We start from the raw sequence: 17,140 nt of genomic DNA, 5'->3' as shown, positions 1-17,140 counted from the left end.
TGACCCACCATGACACAACAATGGGCTCTTGGATTAGAGGGGGTAACTCTTCCCTGCGCAAATTTGCGCAGGCTTAGGAATTCTAGTGTTAAGTATATGCCATTCCCATCACATGATCAACAATAGAAAATACTTCTAAATCTTCAGGAACATGGCGATTTTTAAAAATTGCCCATTGAGTTTAATCTATGTCAAAAAATTGTTTTAGTCTTCCTAGTTTTGTATTGGTTATTTTAACAATTTGCCTCAAATTCTCCTGTGTCCATACTATACTTGTATCGTTGGCATATTAAAAGTATTAAGAGTATTTGACGAGAGAACCATGTCATTTAGATATAAGATAAACAGTTTGGGGCCCAATATTGACCCTTGTGGTACTCCACAGCTTAAGTTTAACAGGGATGATTTACAACTTCCCATTTGTAGCAAATCTGCCTTTTTTAACTGTTGAACCATTTTAATGCCAGTCCTTGTTTTCCATATATTGCCATTTTATTGAATACAATTTTATGATCCATGGTGTCAAAATCTAGTTAAATGATAAATTGTGTATATGTATTTTGGAAGGCTGCGTCATTAAGGTGGAGACCCAAAACCGGTTAGGTTTTTACGAAGGTTTGTTTGAGCCGATGTTCTGCCTAAGTATGATCGTTTCATTTTATGTCACAGGATGAAGTTCTGGATATTTTGGGGATTGCTGGTAACTTTTGTCTCCATAAGGGAGACAGAATTTCAATGCAAAAAATGGCCATTCGACAACTTCTGCCAAAATTACGCAGAGAATCGTAAGTCTTTTTGTGAATACCTTTGTCTCTATTAGTTTATTTGACATTCTTTTCATTCATCTAATTTGGTGTTCTTACATGTTTTATGTCAATTCTCAATTCCTTCTCCATGAAAATATGGATGTTGAAGAGACTTTCAGGTAAGAAATTGGGGTAAATTTTCACCTAAATGTTTAATTTATTTCCATTTGAGTTTGAGTGAAGCAATAATTCAAGAAGAGTTGCAGCAACTCTGATGCTCTGAGACCAACTTCATTTTTCAGCAGCAGTCATTCCAAAAGATCGGTCGCCCCTAGATTTCAGTGGAGTTTTAAACATAAAAAAATCACTAGGAAGAAAAACTAAAATTTCTTATTGGAGAACATGGATTTAACAGCTCTGATTGGAGCTTCAGTATTAGACTCCATCAAGATAAAGACACCATTCATGAAGAACCAGGAGATGGTTATTCTTACGTTTACTTTTGTAATGTTGTGTATGGACAACCGCAGAAGAAGAAAAAAAAAATTGAATTAAGATTAAGATTTTTGATGGATGTTTTCAGAAGTGACACTTTCTTGAGAAAGAATGTCTTAATCTTTAAAAGACGAAGAGAGATAGAGCAGATGTGAGCAACTGAATGATGCAGGATGAGACAAAAACAAGAAACAAATTCTAAGGTTCTTATAGTTTTCTATCTCTGATGGTTTGTTTTTTGTAACAGTTGCTGCAGATCAGTAACTGACATAGGTACAAGATAAGGGCTCCTCCTCAGGCTTTGGAGCTGCAGGTGGAGCTAAGGTTTCTGTCCTCCAAAGACCAAAGAGGCTTTTGTGGTGTACGGTCCTAAAAGTAGCAATGGCTCAAGCAATGTGTTGAGTCGTGGTTTCATCTTCGCTTACAGGCAGAATCCTAAATTGGATTGAGTGAGTTATCAAAGGTTATTTAAAGGTTTTTAATTAGATTGACTGTTTTAAAAATCACTATCAAATATTTTTACTGTTTTTTCTTATTGTCTCTGTCTTCCTATATTCTAAATCAAGCATTGTGAAATGTTACTGTGGATATAACTGTTGATTTTAAGCAGCTCTAACATGGTTTCAAGTATGATTAGCTTGTGAATTTTAATGGATTTTGTTTGTTTTTCAGGCAGGAATGCAACGACACGAGTCAAGATGGTGAGCAGAACAGTAAATTTATGTTTAGTTATTATTAGTATAAAGTATGATGGTTATGACTTTCACCTTTCTTTATTAACTGTGTTGCTGATTGACCCGAGGTCAGCCTAAAGCAGGCAACACATAAAAGGGAATATGCACACCCAATGACGAGGATTAGGGAGTGTTGCCCCCTAGTGAGGAGAAAAAAAAACTTTTACAAGAAGTCCTCATTGAAGGCTAAGAATCCCCATACTGTATTTCTTCAGTACATATATTTATCTGTTTGTGTATAAGTATGTCAACTCCTAAACTACTCATACCCTACATAATTTTATTAAATGTATGTAATTTTTTCAACAGATTTTTTCCCGCAAAGATGTGCTATGGAAAGTTTTATGTGCACATGTGAGGATGGACTGTATGATGACTTTCCAAGGTACATTTGTTACACTTTAAATGTTAAAGAGGCCATTTCATCTTTACTATGGTTTCTGTTCGGCTTTTGCGGTATTAAGGTAATACGATACACGGTCAGTGTCTAAAAATGGACGCAGTATCATTTTCAATATAGTCAATACCGACTTATTACAGACATTATTTTTTATTTTTTTCTAAATAAAATAAAATGAATCTAATACCTAAAGCTGATTGTATGTTCAGTGGCACCTATTATGATTTACATTTTCACTTCTAGAAAATATTTTAATCAGAAATAATCTGCTGGGGAGAATCCTCATCATGTGACATTGGTACATTACAGCTTGGAAGCGAGAAGGGCGCACGAGCGAAAGAAAGAGTTCAAGTTGTGCACCAGTGAGTTGGTGTCTACAAAGAACACAACTTCACAGTTTTGGAGTACTTTGGCTGATTCACTGTCACGATCCCTAGCTGAAACCGAAAGGTTAATGACAACCGAGTCAGGATTATGGTTGGTGATGGCACAGTTTTAAAGGGGACAATTTCAAATTGGCACTTCATGTCACTGGATCTTAGTGGTGAGTTTGATACAGTCGACCACCATATACTACTCAGACAACTTGAAAACTGGGTGGGTCTCACTTGGCCAGATCTACACTGGTTCAAAACATACTTAGAAAACAGGAAATATTTTGTGTCAATTGGTAAGTTCACTTCTGAGCCAACAGAAATTACATGTGGAGTGCCCCAAGGCTCCATCCTGGGACCACTTCTATTTAACATCTACATGCTCCCACTGGCCCAGGTTATAAAGAACAACAACATTAGTTACCATAGCTATGCAGATGACACACAGATATATATTAGACTGACACCAGGAGACCGAGGCCCTGTACAGGCTCTTGGTAAATGCATTGAGGACATTAATGACTGGATGTGTCACAACTTACTTCAATTAAACAAAAACAAAACTGAGGTTATTGTCTTTGGGGCTAAAGAAAAAAGGTTAGACGTCACTACAGAGCTTCAATCTATTCAACTAAAAACTACCAACCAGGCCAGAAACTTGGGTGTAGTGATAGACACAGACCTAAATTTTGATAAACACATTAAGGCAGTCACTAAATCAGCCTATTATCATCTCAAAAATATCTCAAGGATTAAAGATCTGATGTCTAAGCAGGACCTGGAGAAACTAGTGCATGCTTTCATCTTTAGTCGACTTGATTACTGTAACAGTGTTTTTACAGGACTACCAAAAAAATCCATCAGGAAACTGCAGCTTATTCAGAACTCTGCTGCTCGGGTTCTCACAAGGACCAAGAAAGTAGACCACATCAGTCCAGTTCTGAGGTCTTTACACTGGTTACCTGTCTGTCAGAGGATAGACTTTAAAGTTCTGTTACTGGTTTATAAAGCTTTGAATGGTTTAGCACCAAAATACATGACTGACCTCCTGACCCAGTATGTACCAGCCAGACCTCTCCGGTCATCAGGATCCGGTCTTTTATCAGTTCCTAGAGTCAGAACTAAACATGGAGAAGCTGCATTCAGCTTCTATGCTCCACAGATCTAGAATAGACTTCCAGAAAACATTAGATCTGCTGAAACACTCAGTGTATTTAAATCCAGGCTAAAGACTCACCTGTTCTCAGTTGTATTTGACTAGTTTGTAATAAAAAGTTTACATCAACACTGTTTATCTATGCATGTTTTAAATTAAAATCTTTTACTTTCTTTTAAAATTATTTTAATGATCACACCTTCAATATTTCTCTATTAATGTGTTATGTAAAGCACGTTGAATTGTCTCTACATGAAATGTGCTACACAAATAAACTTGTCTTGCTTTGGCTCATCAGTGAGATATCTCAACATGTGTTATGTTTTCCCCCAGTGACATTAATAAAGTGGAAAATGTTCTGGAAGAAACCAACGTGGAAACATCAGCTCTATTGTGTGGTGACGACTATATGGCTCTGATGTACATAATTGACGGTACCTTTGAAGGGGTGGAGTTTCATTCTGACAACAATATGGTAAACACTGGATTTGTTTCATCAAAAGATGCTTTCAAGTGTAGAACAAGTTGCTACGTTTGGTGTGCCCAGGCAAAAGCAAACCCTCAGCAAAATGGTTTGGTGGGGATTTTTTACCAGGAGAAAGTTGTTGCAGTAATGTGTCTAAACGTTAAAGTCTGTATGATTTTGAATTAAGAAACACAAAATGTGTTTTAAATCATAAAATTACCAAACAAATGGTTGTGGACGTATCTCAGAGCAGGTTCAGACATCAGTCTTTATGAGATCTGAGCTTAATCATGGCTAAATGAAAGAGTTCCAATGTTTTTATCCAATTAAGATGTTATGTAAAGGGACTCAGGTAGACACAGGATCACTCGGACACAGGATGGTTGCAGTTCAACTCCACGTTTAATCTTCATTCATTCATTCTGGTGCTACACCAACATAGTTCCCCCCGGAACCCTTGAACCCCAACTATGGTTCCGCTTACACAACACCTCCTCCCTTAAGTAAGCTACTCTATTCTTAAATTATATTGTTCTTTAAACATTAACAATAAGGCTCAATCATCTTAAACTCAAACATTTCTTCTACTCTTTTTTTTTTTTTCAAACAGTTCAACATAAACATTTCTGTATTAACTCTTCTTGGTCCTTATGTCTTCTTTCACAAGTCCAAACCCGCAGGTGGTCGTGACACTCTCCCTGACGCAGTAACATAAAACGTGTTTGTGTTGTTTGTGTTACTATCCTTACTTTTATGTGTATGTTTGTCAGAAGAATCTTTCTCTGTGTTGTCTGCACTTGTAGTAGAACGAAGTTGCATCTGTGTGTTGCCTACAGTGCGCATATCTGCTCTGTTCCTTCTGATCTGACCGTCTTCTGTGTTAATGATGTATGATCTAGGTGTGTCTGCGCACCGAATCACTGTTCCACCTTTCTTAGCTGAAGGTAACCAGATTTTCTGGCCTGGAACACATGGCTGTAGAGGTCGTAATCTGTGACGCACATTGTAGTTCTGCCGCTGTTTTCCTTTGGCTTTCCTCTCCCGCATCCTGAATCTTGCCATCTTGGGCCAGGACGGTTGTAGTAGCACTGGGAGCTGTGGTACATTTGTGCGTAGCTGTCGTCCCATGAGGAGCTGGGAGGGCGAATAACCACATTCCAGTGGAGTCGCTCTATAAGCCAGCAATGCTTGCAGCTTATCCTCTCCTCCTTTCCACAAGTTCTTGACAGTGGCAACAGCTCGTTCTGCTTCTCCATTAGCCTGCGGATATCCTGGGCTGCTTGTGACGTGTGAAAAACCATAGTCTCTGGAGAAGTCTTTGAATAAGTCGCTGCTGTATTGCGGACCATTATCTGATACTACAGTCTCTGGTACTCCATGGCGACCAAAGACATCCTTCAGAGCAGCAATGACTGTTCCTGCTGAAGCAACATTAAGGTGTGCCACCTCTATGTACATTGAAAAGTAGTCCACCACCAGCAGGTAAATCTTCTTTTCCCAGAAGAACAAGTCTGTTCCGTCTCTTTCCGACTCTGGAGTGGTCAGTAGTGGCTCTCTCTGTGTTTTTCTGTGCTGTGAGCACGTGTTGCAGTCTTCCACCAGCTTGTTGATGTGCACAGAGATCCCTGGCCACCACACTGCTTGTCGTGCCCTTGCCCTGCATTTCACGATTCCTTGATGACCTCTGTGAATCTGTGTGAGGATTTCTTGTCTCATGCTGGTCGGGATCACGATTCTCTGACCTCTTAGAAGTAACTCTCCAGCCAAAGTGAGGTTTTCTTTCTCCGCGCTGTAAACAGTTAACTCTGGTGAGAGGGTTTGTTTTTCTGGCCATCCTGTTTTGCAGAAGTTAATTAGTTGAGCACACACAGGGTCGGCTTTCTGTCTCTCTTGGATCTCCTTAAGCCTTTTCTCAGTAGCAGGTAGGCTCTGGGTAACTGCATCCACAAACACCTTAACCTCTGCTTCTTTTTCTCTCTCATCCTCTGTGAGACTGTGCTTGATTGGAGCTCGTGATAATGTGTCTGCTGTTATCAAACTCTTCCCCGGCACATGCACAATGTTGAATGTAAACTTCATGAGTCTAAGTCTGAACCTCAGCACTCTTGGAGGAAGCTCGTCCAAGGCTTTGGTGCTCAGTAGTGGCACTAAGGGTTTATGGTCAGTTTCCAACCTGAAGATCAGTCCCTGCAAGTAAGGAGCCAGCCTCTCACAAGCCCATGTCGCTGCTAAGGCCTCCTTTTCTATCTGAGCATAATGTTTCTCAGTCTCTGTCAGTCCTCTAGAGATGTAAACAACAGGTCTCCATGATTCATCTGCTTGTTTCTGGGTGAGGACTGCACCCAGCCCAAAGGATGAGGCATCTGCTGCCACGCATGTTTCTGCTGAAACTGAATATGGAGCCAAGACTCTGGATGAGCTCAGTTCAGTTTTCAGTCTTTGAAATGCTTCTTTCTGTGGTGTACCCCAAAACCATTCGTTTTTCTCACTGAGCAGATCTTTGATGGGACGTGTGTAAGAGGCGAGGTGGGGGAGGAACTTTCCCAGATAGTTTGCCATACCCATCACTCGTCTCACGTCCTCGACTCCTGTTGGCTCTGGCATCTCCATAATGGCCTTGACTTTGTCCGGATCTGGTGTGACCCCGTCTGCAGAAATATGGTGACCAACAAACATAATCGCATCTTTTGCAAACTCACACTTTTCGTTTAATGTTAATCCAACCTCTTTCAGTCTTTTCAAGACCTGATGCAGTCTGGTGTTGTGCTGCTGCATGTTCTGGCCATGCACCACAATGTCATCTGCATGACATATTACTCCTTCGCAGCCCTCCAGCATCTGTGACATGCGGCGCTGAAAATGTTCTGGCGCTGATGAGATCCCAAACGGTAGGCGATTGAACGCATACCTCCCAAATGGAGTGATAAAAGTTGTTAGGAGCTTGCTCTCCTCCGACAATGGGATCTGCCAGAATCCAGAAGTCGCATCTAGCTTTGTGAACACTTTAGCCCCGGTTAGCATGGCTAACGTGTGATCTACTGCTGGTAATATGTGTCTTTCCCTGCGTACCCACTTGTTGAGGTGTGTCAGGTCTACACACAGCCTGATCTTTCCTGGTTGTGCTTTTGGTGCTACAACCATTCCAGCACACCAGGGTGTAGGTTGAGTCACTTTAGAAATCACCCCCATGTCCTCCATTCGCTTCAGCTCTGCCTCCACCTTATCTCTCAGGGGCAGTGGGACTCTGCGTGGGGTGGAAAGAGCATATGGGACTGCACCTTGTTCCAACTCAATGGTGTATGGTTCTTTCTGGCGTCCTAAACCTGAGAAAACTGTGGGGTATAACTCTTTGAACTCCTCCCTCGATGTCCCAATCTCATGAACTTGTTTTATTAGGTTTAGTGCTTTAATTGCTGGTAGACCCAGTAACGGTTTTGCCAGACCCTCCACTACGTAGATGTCCTGCTCGGTTTTGTTCCCTTTTAAGTGAAGCTCACCTTTGAAGCATCCGTCGGTTTTTGCTGATTTGGCCCATACAGGACTTTCCGTGGCACGTGCAGCCTCCCGTGCGTCTCCCTGGAATACATGCTGTTAGGAATAGCAGTGACACCAGCACCCGTATCCAGTTTAAAAACACAGTCTTTTTGGTTTAACTGTAGCTTTTCTACCCACTCTTCTGTGTTCTGTGAGTCCATTTCACCTAAGAAGGTAAAATCCTCCTCTGTTTCATCGTCATGTGTTCCTGCAATTTGATGAACACTGCTTGTTGATCTGCATTTTTTTGCAAAATGCCCTTTTTTGTGGCATTTTCTGCACTCAGCACTGAGGGCGGGGCAGTCTTTCCATGCATGTTTCTTTACTTGCCCACATCTGCTGCATTCTGCTTGTCTCTCAGCTTTGTCTTTAGCAGTTCTCCCTCCTCTTGTGCTCTTTTTGTGTATAACTTCGACCTGTGCCATGACCTGTTCTGTCCCACGAATGAGTGTTTGTTGTTTTTTCACTGCTGCGCTCTGTCTCACCCGCGTCATCGCTTTCTTCAGCGTTAGCTCCGGGTCTAGCTGCAGGCTCTCTGATAGCTTAGCATCTCGAACGCCAACAACAATCCGGTCCCTGATCAGCTCTTCTCTCAGAGCTCCGAACTGACAGTGCTCTGCTAGTGAATGCACAGCCGTAATAAAGGATTCCACGCTCTCTCCCGGCTCCTGGTTGCGTCTATTAAAGCATGCACGCTCGTAAATCACGTTCCTCTTGCTAACGCAGTGAGCGGTAAAAGCTCTCGTGACCGCGTCATAGGACTTTTTCTGATCCGCAGTGAGTGGTAACACATTCAATATATCTTCCGCGTCTTCCCCGGCAGCATACATGAAAGCGTTCACCTGGAACTCCTGCGACTGCTGGTCCAGTTTTGTCGCTATTCTGTAGCGCTCGAACCTCTTCATCCACCGCGGCCATTCATTCGGGTCAGCGAAGTTGAACGCGCCCGGCGGGGACAGCTGCGGCGCGGCCACTCTCTCGACACTCATCTCGTTTCCTTCGAACTTTTCCGGCTTCACTCTCCGTTCACTTCTGACACTATGTTATGTAAAGGGACTCAGGTAGACACAGGATCACTCGGACACAGGATGGTTGCAGTTCAACTCCACGTTTAATCTTCATTCATTCATTCTGGTGTTACACCAACATAGTTCCCCCCGGAACCCTTGAACCCCAACTATGGTTCCGCTTACACAACATAAGACACTTATTAAAAAAAAGGTAAAGATGATTTGATTTGATTTAATCAACTTTCTTCATGGTCAAGAAAAGTCATCATTCATGGACTTTAAATATTTACATTTCAGTTAAAAAATGTTCTTGTATTAGTCTAGAGGTGAAGCGTTGAGGAAAAAAGAAGAATGAAGCTGTAATCTGACTTCAGCTCAAAGGGACTGTTTATCCAAGAATAAAACAGAAGATCTTAGGGTCGCAAACGCCATCAAACCTAGTTGAGAAGAAGTCGCCCTGACTCTCTGTTACCCAACAGTCTTTATAACCTCAAATATGTGAACTATGGCACACAAATGCAGTAGTTTTCAGTGTCACGCATTAATATTGTGACCTTACAACTGCCTGCCTACATGACAGTGTTCTGCAGAAAGAAATCAGAATGACTATAGAAAGTATAAGGTCACAAGATTAAATGTCTGTTTTTCTACAATACATGTACAGAATGAACCTTTAACTTGCTGTTTTTGTCACTGACAGTCAGTTACAGATCAACGCAACGCCGACACCATAGTGAGCGCTTACCTGCCAAAGAGTTTGGATATTGACGAGGAAGACAAAATCATCTTCTGCATTCTTCAGCTTCCAAATGGGGTAAGATATTACGGTTGAACATCAAACGCCAAGTTCAGTTGACATAGATCAGGGCTCTGCTTTAATATTTAAAGAGCTGTTTGGGTTGATTTCTCACAGGCCAAAACCCAAGAGCCACAAAGTTCAACTTTTAGAAAAATAATACTCCAAAACTGTTGGGTTTTTAGGCACAAATGAAGGACAAACATAAATAGAAAATAGCATTTTTTCAAAATACATAATAATTTATAACTTCTGTGAGAGTTTCACATACTTGGTGTCACATCAGCTCAATGCCACAAATGTCGTTGTGGGTAGTACAGTATGATGTCAGCAGCAATTTTTAAAGAATACCGTTTTTTTTGTTAACCGTCTGTGGTGCATCTCTTCCACAAATTCATAAATCGAACTTACAAAAGTAAATCACAGCAAATGACCCTTACAGTACTTTTCACAATATAATGCAAATTTCAAATACTTTAATTGGCCCCTAAAATATAAAATCTGCATTAAAATCCAGAGTATCTTAATTCTAGTCATGCTTTCTTACCTTCAATTGATTTTCTGTGGTACATGGTGCTCAAAAATCTGTCAAAATGCTTAGTTTGACTTGTGATACACATTGTCCTTCAGCTGTTCGTGAAACACATGCAACAAAATCAATGATTAAACTGTTTCTTTATTTTTCTATTTACAGACTGCTCAGAACAGCACATATGAACTGTATGAACAGAGAATGGTCGGGCTGAGTGTGGCCAACAAAAGCGTTTCAGGACTTTCAGAACGAGTCAACCTTACCATGAGGTTTTCACTGGCACCAAATGTAACTATGTCTTTGATTTCTTATTAAAATACTTTTAGAATCTGTTTTCCATCGTATTAAAACTCTAGAATCATCCAAAGCTTTCAATAACTTATTAGTCAGATCTTAACAGGATTTTTAGGACATTTCTGGACATGCTTTAAAAACATCCCTGATTAAAAAAAAAAAATAGAAGGACCTTAAAGGCAAAAGTAGAAACTTTCTGAAAGCATTTTATTTCAGAGTAATATCAACAAATCACATTTTCCTTTGTACTGGTGTAGTTTTGTATTCTCTCACAAAAAATAAATAAATAAATAATAATAAAAACAAAAAATGTGAGTTAACATCACAATTCTGTATTGTCACAGAAATCAGCAGAACCCCTCTGTGTGTTCCTAAACTATTCATCTGGAAGTGAGTAGAGATACTCTTCTGTTGACAAAAGATAAGTCCCTTTTGGATAGTTTGTATTTACTTTTCCAAAAAAAGAAAAGAAATTATGTATTTCACATGTAATCCTTTAAAAAAATTAACTCTTTTACTACCAGATTGGAGCAGTAATGGCTGCCTGACCCTGTGGGATGATGATCAGCATCAAGTCACCTGTTCTTGTGACCATCTCACATACTTTGGTGTGCTCTTGGTAAGGCTGGTCCTTTTCCTAATCATCACGCTTTTTTAAGGGGTCCAGATGACCCCACCCTTATATTGATGTGTGATCCCTCCCATGACAAAAGTGGACAAATATGGACAGGATTTTATGTCTGCCATGAACACCAGTGAAGATAAAAAAAAATCCTTGGGGGAAAAAAAAAGTTCTTGTATCTTATTCCAAGCATCAATGGGTTTTGTAAAATATTCCCTCCTCCTGAAAACACTTGTTAAAATATAGTTTCTCCGTCAACATCTATTGGTGCAAATCTGCATCAAATCACTTCAACGCCAAAATGACCTTAATTTAGTATCTACTTTAAAGCAAAGAAAAAAGTGGAAAAAAAAACGTTTTCATTGGTGGAAATTAATTCAGGCTTTAAAGGGTTAATAAGAGTGTATTTTATGAGATCCTCATTTTTGCTATTCGTTTTTTTTTTTTTAAATCAGAAGCAGTAACCGACTTCTGGGCGGCAGTTGATGGTAACCAAAGGTGCCGAGTTTCTTCATGGTTCCACCATTGGAATTTATTGGCTTTACAATGGTGATACTACAGTGAACGACTGGTTCTGCCAGACGATTGTCATGCAACAGACATATCACTAACCTGACAGATGGTGGCGCAGCAGCACCGTACATTGAGAAGGTCCTGGTTCAGATCCCAGCTCGTACCTTTGTGTGGAGTTTGCATGTTCTCCTCGAGCATTTGTGGGTTTTCTGTTGGTACTCCGGCTTCCTCCCACGGTCTAAGAACATATTTCAAAGGATAATTGGTGATAATAAATCGCCTCTAGGTATTGCTGGGCGATATGAGGATATGTATCGTGTGGGCGATAGAAAAGTGGCTTTATATCATCTCTAACCTAATTTGATCAATTTTTATAGAAAATATGTCATTAAATAGCCAAAGACAATTACACAGGTGCTGCCTCATAATATGTACACAAAATAAATGTACAAAAGTGAAAATAAAGACACATTAAAAAGAGATTCTTCATACAGAAACTCCGTCTTGTGGTCACGAGACGTAAAACTGCTTTACGTTGTTTGATTCACAAGGACGCGGGTTTTACTTTTACAACATACATAACGCTGCTTAACATGAGTCCAGAACGATGGACGGAACAGCTTGAAGTTATTTCCTCGGAGTAGAAACAGAAACACTGATGGATTCAGCCCAAGAAGAAGCACTTTCAGCAAAAGAGGGATATGTCTGTGATTTGGTTGCGTTTTGGATTCAAGATGTCTGACGATGAGCAGAAGACTGTAGTATGTAAACAAGCTAGGAAGCTATTCCTGCAGCAATGCTAACAAAACAAACCTATCACTCAAGGAAAGTTCACAGAAGTTAACACTTGAGATTGCAAAAATAAGAGATAAACCAAAATTGTGGAAAAGAGCTGTAACAAGTATTCAAACACATTCTTGCGATCAACCCAGGATCTCTGATACGTGATTTTTATAAATATAGTAGTGTCATAAAATATGTATTGCTCTAAAATACAGAATAATGTCGGATGTTAAAGCCGAATGTGCTGCCCGGCTTTCATCAGAAGTTAACAAATCTTCAAAATAAATTGTCGGTGAAGCTTCCTGTTTTCAAAGTATAATTAACAAGAGCTTCTTTATCCATTCAAAAAATGTCTCAGAAGTTCCATTCACTGACTTGAGTTCTGAGAATAAAAATAGCTTTAACGTTTTAGCTTTAGCTCCAGTGTTTATATTGTTTTGGCTATGATAACTCTTCAACAGTTGACGCAATTGACGAAATTCTAGCAGAATTTTGTGCTAAAATTTGTTTTTCTGAAACTGTTGTCCACTTTAAAAAAATGTTTCTCATAAAAAAGATTTTTTTTTTTTTTACAGTTTACAAACCTTTGATTTTTGGAACAAATTGGAAGGCTGCTGTCTATCAGTCACATCTGTTCTCATTTGATTTATTTTGCCGTACAAAAATGTTTGATTGTCAATTGTAACTATTCAGTCATCTGTTACTTAAAATAGTCAGAAAGTAATCTATGAAATTTTTTCAGAGAATGGCTGAAAATATACTTCCTTGTCTTAAATTGTGATATATATCGTTATCGTGATATAAAATATTTTGTATCGTGATATACATTTTTTTTTCCCCTATTGCTCAGCACTACCTCTAGGTGTGCATGTGTGTGGGAGTATGTGACCATGCAATAGAGTGGCGACCCGTCCAGGGTGTACTCCGCCCAGCAGTTGCTGGGCTTTGGAAACCCAGTGACCCCAAATGGGATACAATGGGTTTAGAAAATGGATGCCATTACTCTGACATTAGAAATGTTTATACAATAAAGAGAAAAATCTGATTTTGTTTGGTTTTCCTCAGGTACTCTCTACCCCGTCACCAGAACACCAGCAGATACTGTCCTACATCACTTTGATCGGCTGTGGAATTTCTCTCACTGCTCTGTTCTTCACTGTTTTTCTTTTCTTCACTCACAGGTAATCAACTGGTGATGTAAAATAAAATTCTGGTTTGAATTCTGGACTTGAGTCAATGAGAACTTCACCAGACTTGACCTCTATACCTCTCTAGCAAAATCGATTCTTTTGGAGCAAGAGATTGTGATTTTGAAAAAATAGGTTGTCCAATCTCCACAATAGTCTCCTAATCTTGTTTTCTTTTTCTGACAGTAAAATCCGAGCTGATGATTCCAAAAAGATCCATATCAACCTTGTGTTTGCCTTGATCTTCCTCAATCTACATCTTCTACCCAATGAGAAGGTCGCCACACTGTCCTTGCCGGGACTTTGTCTTTACATGGCTCTCGCTCTCCACTACTCTCTGTTGGCCACCTTCAGCTGGATGGCTTTGGAGGGCTTCCACCTCTACCTCCTCATAGTCAAAGTCTTCAACATCCATACCAATAGATACCTGCTGAAGATCAGTGTGATAGGGTGGGGTGAGTGGGTTTATGTAGTTTAAGAAACTGAACCCGAAGAAGAGTGAGTTAATTTGTTTTGTCTTTTCGTTTCAGGAGTTCCTGCAGTCATTGTTTCAATTGTGGTGTCTATAAAGAAGGAGTATTATGGACTCTCTACTTTGAACAACAGTAGCTTGTAAGAAAGATTCTTGATTTTTAATCTAAAGTGTCTTTCCAAAATGTTGGTCTTAGATGTTACAGCCTTTAAATGTGTATGTTTAAAACTATTCATGCTCTTCCACACACAGTTTTTGGCTTTTTGTGTCAGGTGTGAAAGCTTTATCCTGGGCGGACAGCAGCAGGCCAGGCCAGATGCTGCTGCCTGAAGTCCAACCCCTCCCATAAACTATAACACTCTGTCAATGATGTTGATTGTATTGATAGTTACAATGAAAAGGTTGTTTTACTAACTTTATTTCTGATGTTACATCATCCCTTACCATTATGCCTTTGAGCAAATACTGTAAGTTGGGCTTTGACGTCATCTTCTGACTCCTTTAATTACATATGAATTGGTTCTTACAAGTTATTTTTACGTCTAGATCAAGTCTCGAGATCCAAAACTTGAGGTTATGAAATAATCTTGTAACAAATGTTCATTATTCTCATATGAAAGAACTGGTAGAGACAGAATTGCTAAAATGAACTTTTTTGTTAAATCTGACTCTGATGTTTGAGAAAGTCTTAAGTTAAGCATGAAGTTCCGGCGCTGAACCTCAAGAAAAAGAAGCTTACAGAAATTACATGTGGAGTTCCCCAAGGCGCCATCCTGGAGCCACTTACCATCCTGGAGCCACTTATATCTCTACATGCTCCCACTGGTCCAGGTTATAAAGAACAACATTAGTTGCCATAGCTATGCAGATGACACACAGATATCTATTACAATGACACCAGGAGACTGAGGCCCTGTATAGGCTCGTGGTAAATGCAGTGAGGACATTAATGACTGGTTGTGTTCCCCAATTACTCTAATTAAACAAAATCAAAACAGAGGTTACTGTCTTTGGATCTAAAGAATTAAATATGATGGTAACACTAGTTCATTCATAATCTTTCACTTCTCGCAGTTCAACAACTTTCCAAAAATAGGGTGTTGGGTGTGACAAAATTAATGAGTTTTGTTGCATATACCTCTTGATCCACTCATCCGCCCTTACAAAAAAATGAAAAGACCATATAAAAAAATAACCTTGTTTTTGACAATCAAAATGGCAGATTAAAAAAAAATGTCCTAACAAATTGTGGGGAGAACAGATTATTAAGGTGGACTAGACTGCCTAAAATATCTTGCAAAAATGTGCAGTGTTTTTTAGGTGATTTTACTGACAATTCTAAAGGGTGAAAGTACTTGTTCTTCTTATAGGTGCTACGTAACTGACGGCACAGTGAAGCAGGTGACCATGATGGGCCTGTTCGGCCTGCTGTTCGTCTTTAACACAGTCATGTTTTCTATAACAGTGAGACATTTAATAACCAGCCGCCATCAAAACAATGTAAGTATCACTCGTGACGGATATTGAAACTGTCCTTGACCTGCAGTAATTCGAACTATCATCTAATAATGCAGATTTTATTTTCAATGTAGTTCTATTATACACACATAGTATATTTTATAACCATTTGTATATAGAAAAGACTCGAGTCACATGGCTGTTTCAGATGAGTAATCATTAAAATAATGATCTTAAAACAAGAAAAAAGTAATAAATGAATGAATAAGTGTGTTTAAACCAATTGTATGTACGAATATGTTTCACATTTGTCAGAATTTCTAGTTATAAACTTCTATAAATGAGATTTGTGTAAAATGGAAATGACCTTAAATAAGACTATTTGATTTCTAAAACCAAAGAGAGAATCTGTGTAAAATGATGCCGACTGAATATTTTAAACTGTTTGAAAGTAAATGCCTTTTAAATGTTTTTTTTTTTTAAGATTAAAACCCATGTTTGATCTATTTCTACTGGAACAAATGTCCTAATATTTTATTCAATCAGTTTGGACCAATGAAAAAGAACAGAGCGAAGGACATGGGCCTGCTGCTGTTCCTCATCACTCTGCTTGGCATTGCCTGGGGCTTCATCTTCTTCTCATTTGGGCCCCTGGTCACTCCTGCTCTCTACGTCTTCTGTATTCTCAACTCTCTCCAAGGTGAGGACTTCTCCATACAGACACGGTCTTTGTTCTCAACAGGTACATTTTCAATCACAAAGCTGTTTGAGACGAACATGAAGTGTATTAAGTTATTTTATATGTCAGAGTTGGATGTGGAACTTGATGTCTATTTTTTCCCCCAAATTGAGCAACTTTGTAGACATAAATCAGCCAGTAATTATAATTATTGCCAAATCCGTGAAAGTGTTATATATTAGGGAAGCTTCTAGACTAGTCCAACAAATGGAACATTCTAATCTCGAAGGGTGAGATAACCCTGCCCTTGACCGACAGCAGCCTGGTACATTTTAGCAACATTGTGGCTCTGAGCACAAATAAACAGTAATAGCAAAAAAGTTAGTCAGCTGCAACATTTTCTACAAATTACATCTACCCATTTTGTCTTTTTCCCGTTTCTCATGCAGGATTCTTCATTTTTATCTACTTTGTGTTGACTCTCAGGAAGATCAAAGACCCAACGACAACCGGAAATAAAACCAACTCTTTGAACACTTAAATTATTTGAAGTTAGAGCTTGCTGGCTCATATAAATGTCATCTTTTTAAGTTTTTATTTTATTTTATTGTACCCCAAGTCAAGGAGGCCATAGCTCTGAATATTTACCTCATGGAACTGTCATGCGCTTAAGGAACAGCAAAGGAGAATGAACATAGAAACGTCCCTCCACAGAATGAAAAGTCCTGTTTCAACACAAAACAACAAAAAGGAATGAAAATAGCCTGTTAGCATAAGAACACTGAAAATGACGGATCCTGATCCTCTTCACACGGAAGCATCACAGACTTGGAGGAGATCTTGTCTTTCATGCTTCCTGCTTCCTGCTTTGCTACAGTGCGGACGCACA

At 39.4% G+C, this 17,140-nt stretch overlaps 1 protein-coding gene and 1 long non-coding RNA gene across 2 annotated transcripts in view; both read left to right on the top strand.

Annotated features, from left to right (window-relative positions):
- LOC112160296 (adhesion G-protein coupled receptor G5) overlaps nucleotides 1-17,140 on the top strand; it is a gene marked incomplete in the record, with an annotated part of 202,014 nt that overhangs the window by 93,846 nt on the left and 91,028 nt on the right.
- LOC118598617 lies at nucleotides 668-2,055 on the top strand. The gene is made up of 3 exons (XR_004947663.1): nucleotides 668-785; nucleotides 916-925; nucleotides 1,914-2,055. It is a non-coding gene; the product is annotated as an uncharacterized LOC118598617 (long non-coding RNA).

Source organism: Oryzias melastigma, linkage group LG3 (assembly GCF_002922805.2).
Source record: "Oryzias melastigma strain HK-1 linkage group LG3, ASM292280v2, whole genome shotgun sequence".
NCBI lineage: Eukaryota > Metazoa > Chordata > Actinopteri > Beloniformes > Adrianichthyidae > Oryzias > Oryzias melastigma.
The sequence above is the reverse complement of the archived record's forward strand: the minus strand, read 5'-3'. Positions and strand labels throughout refer to the sequence as shown.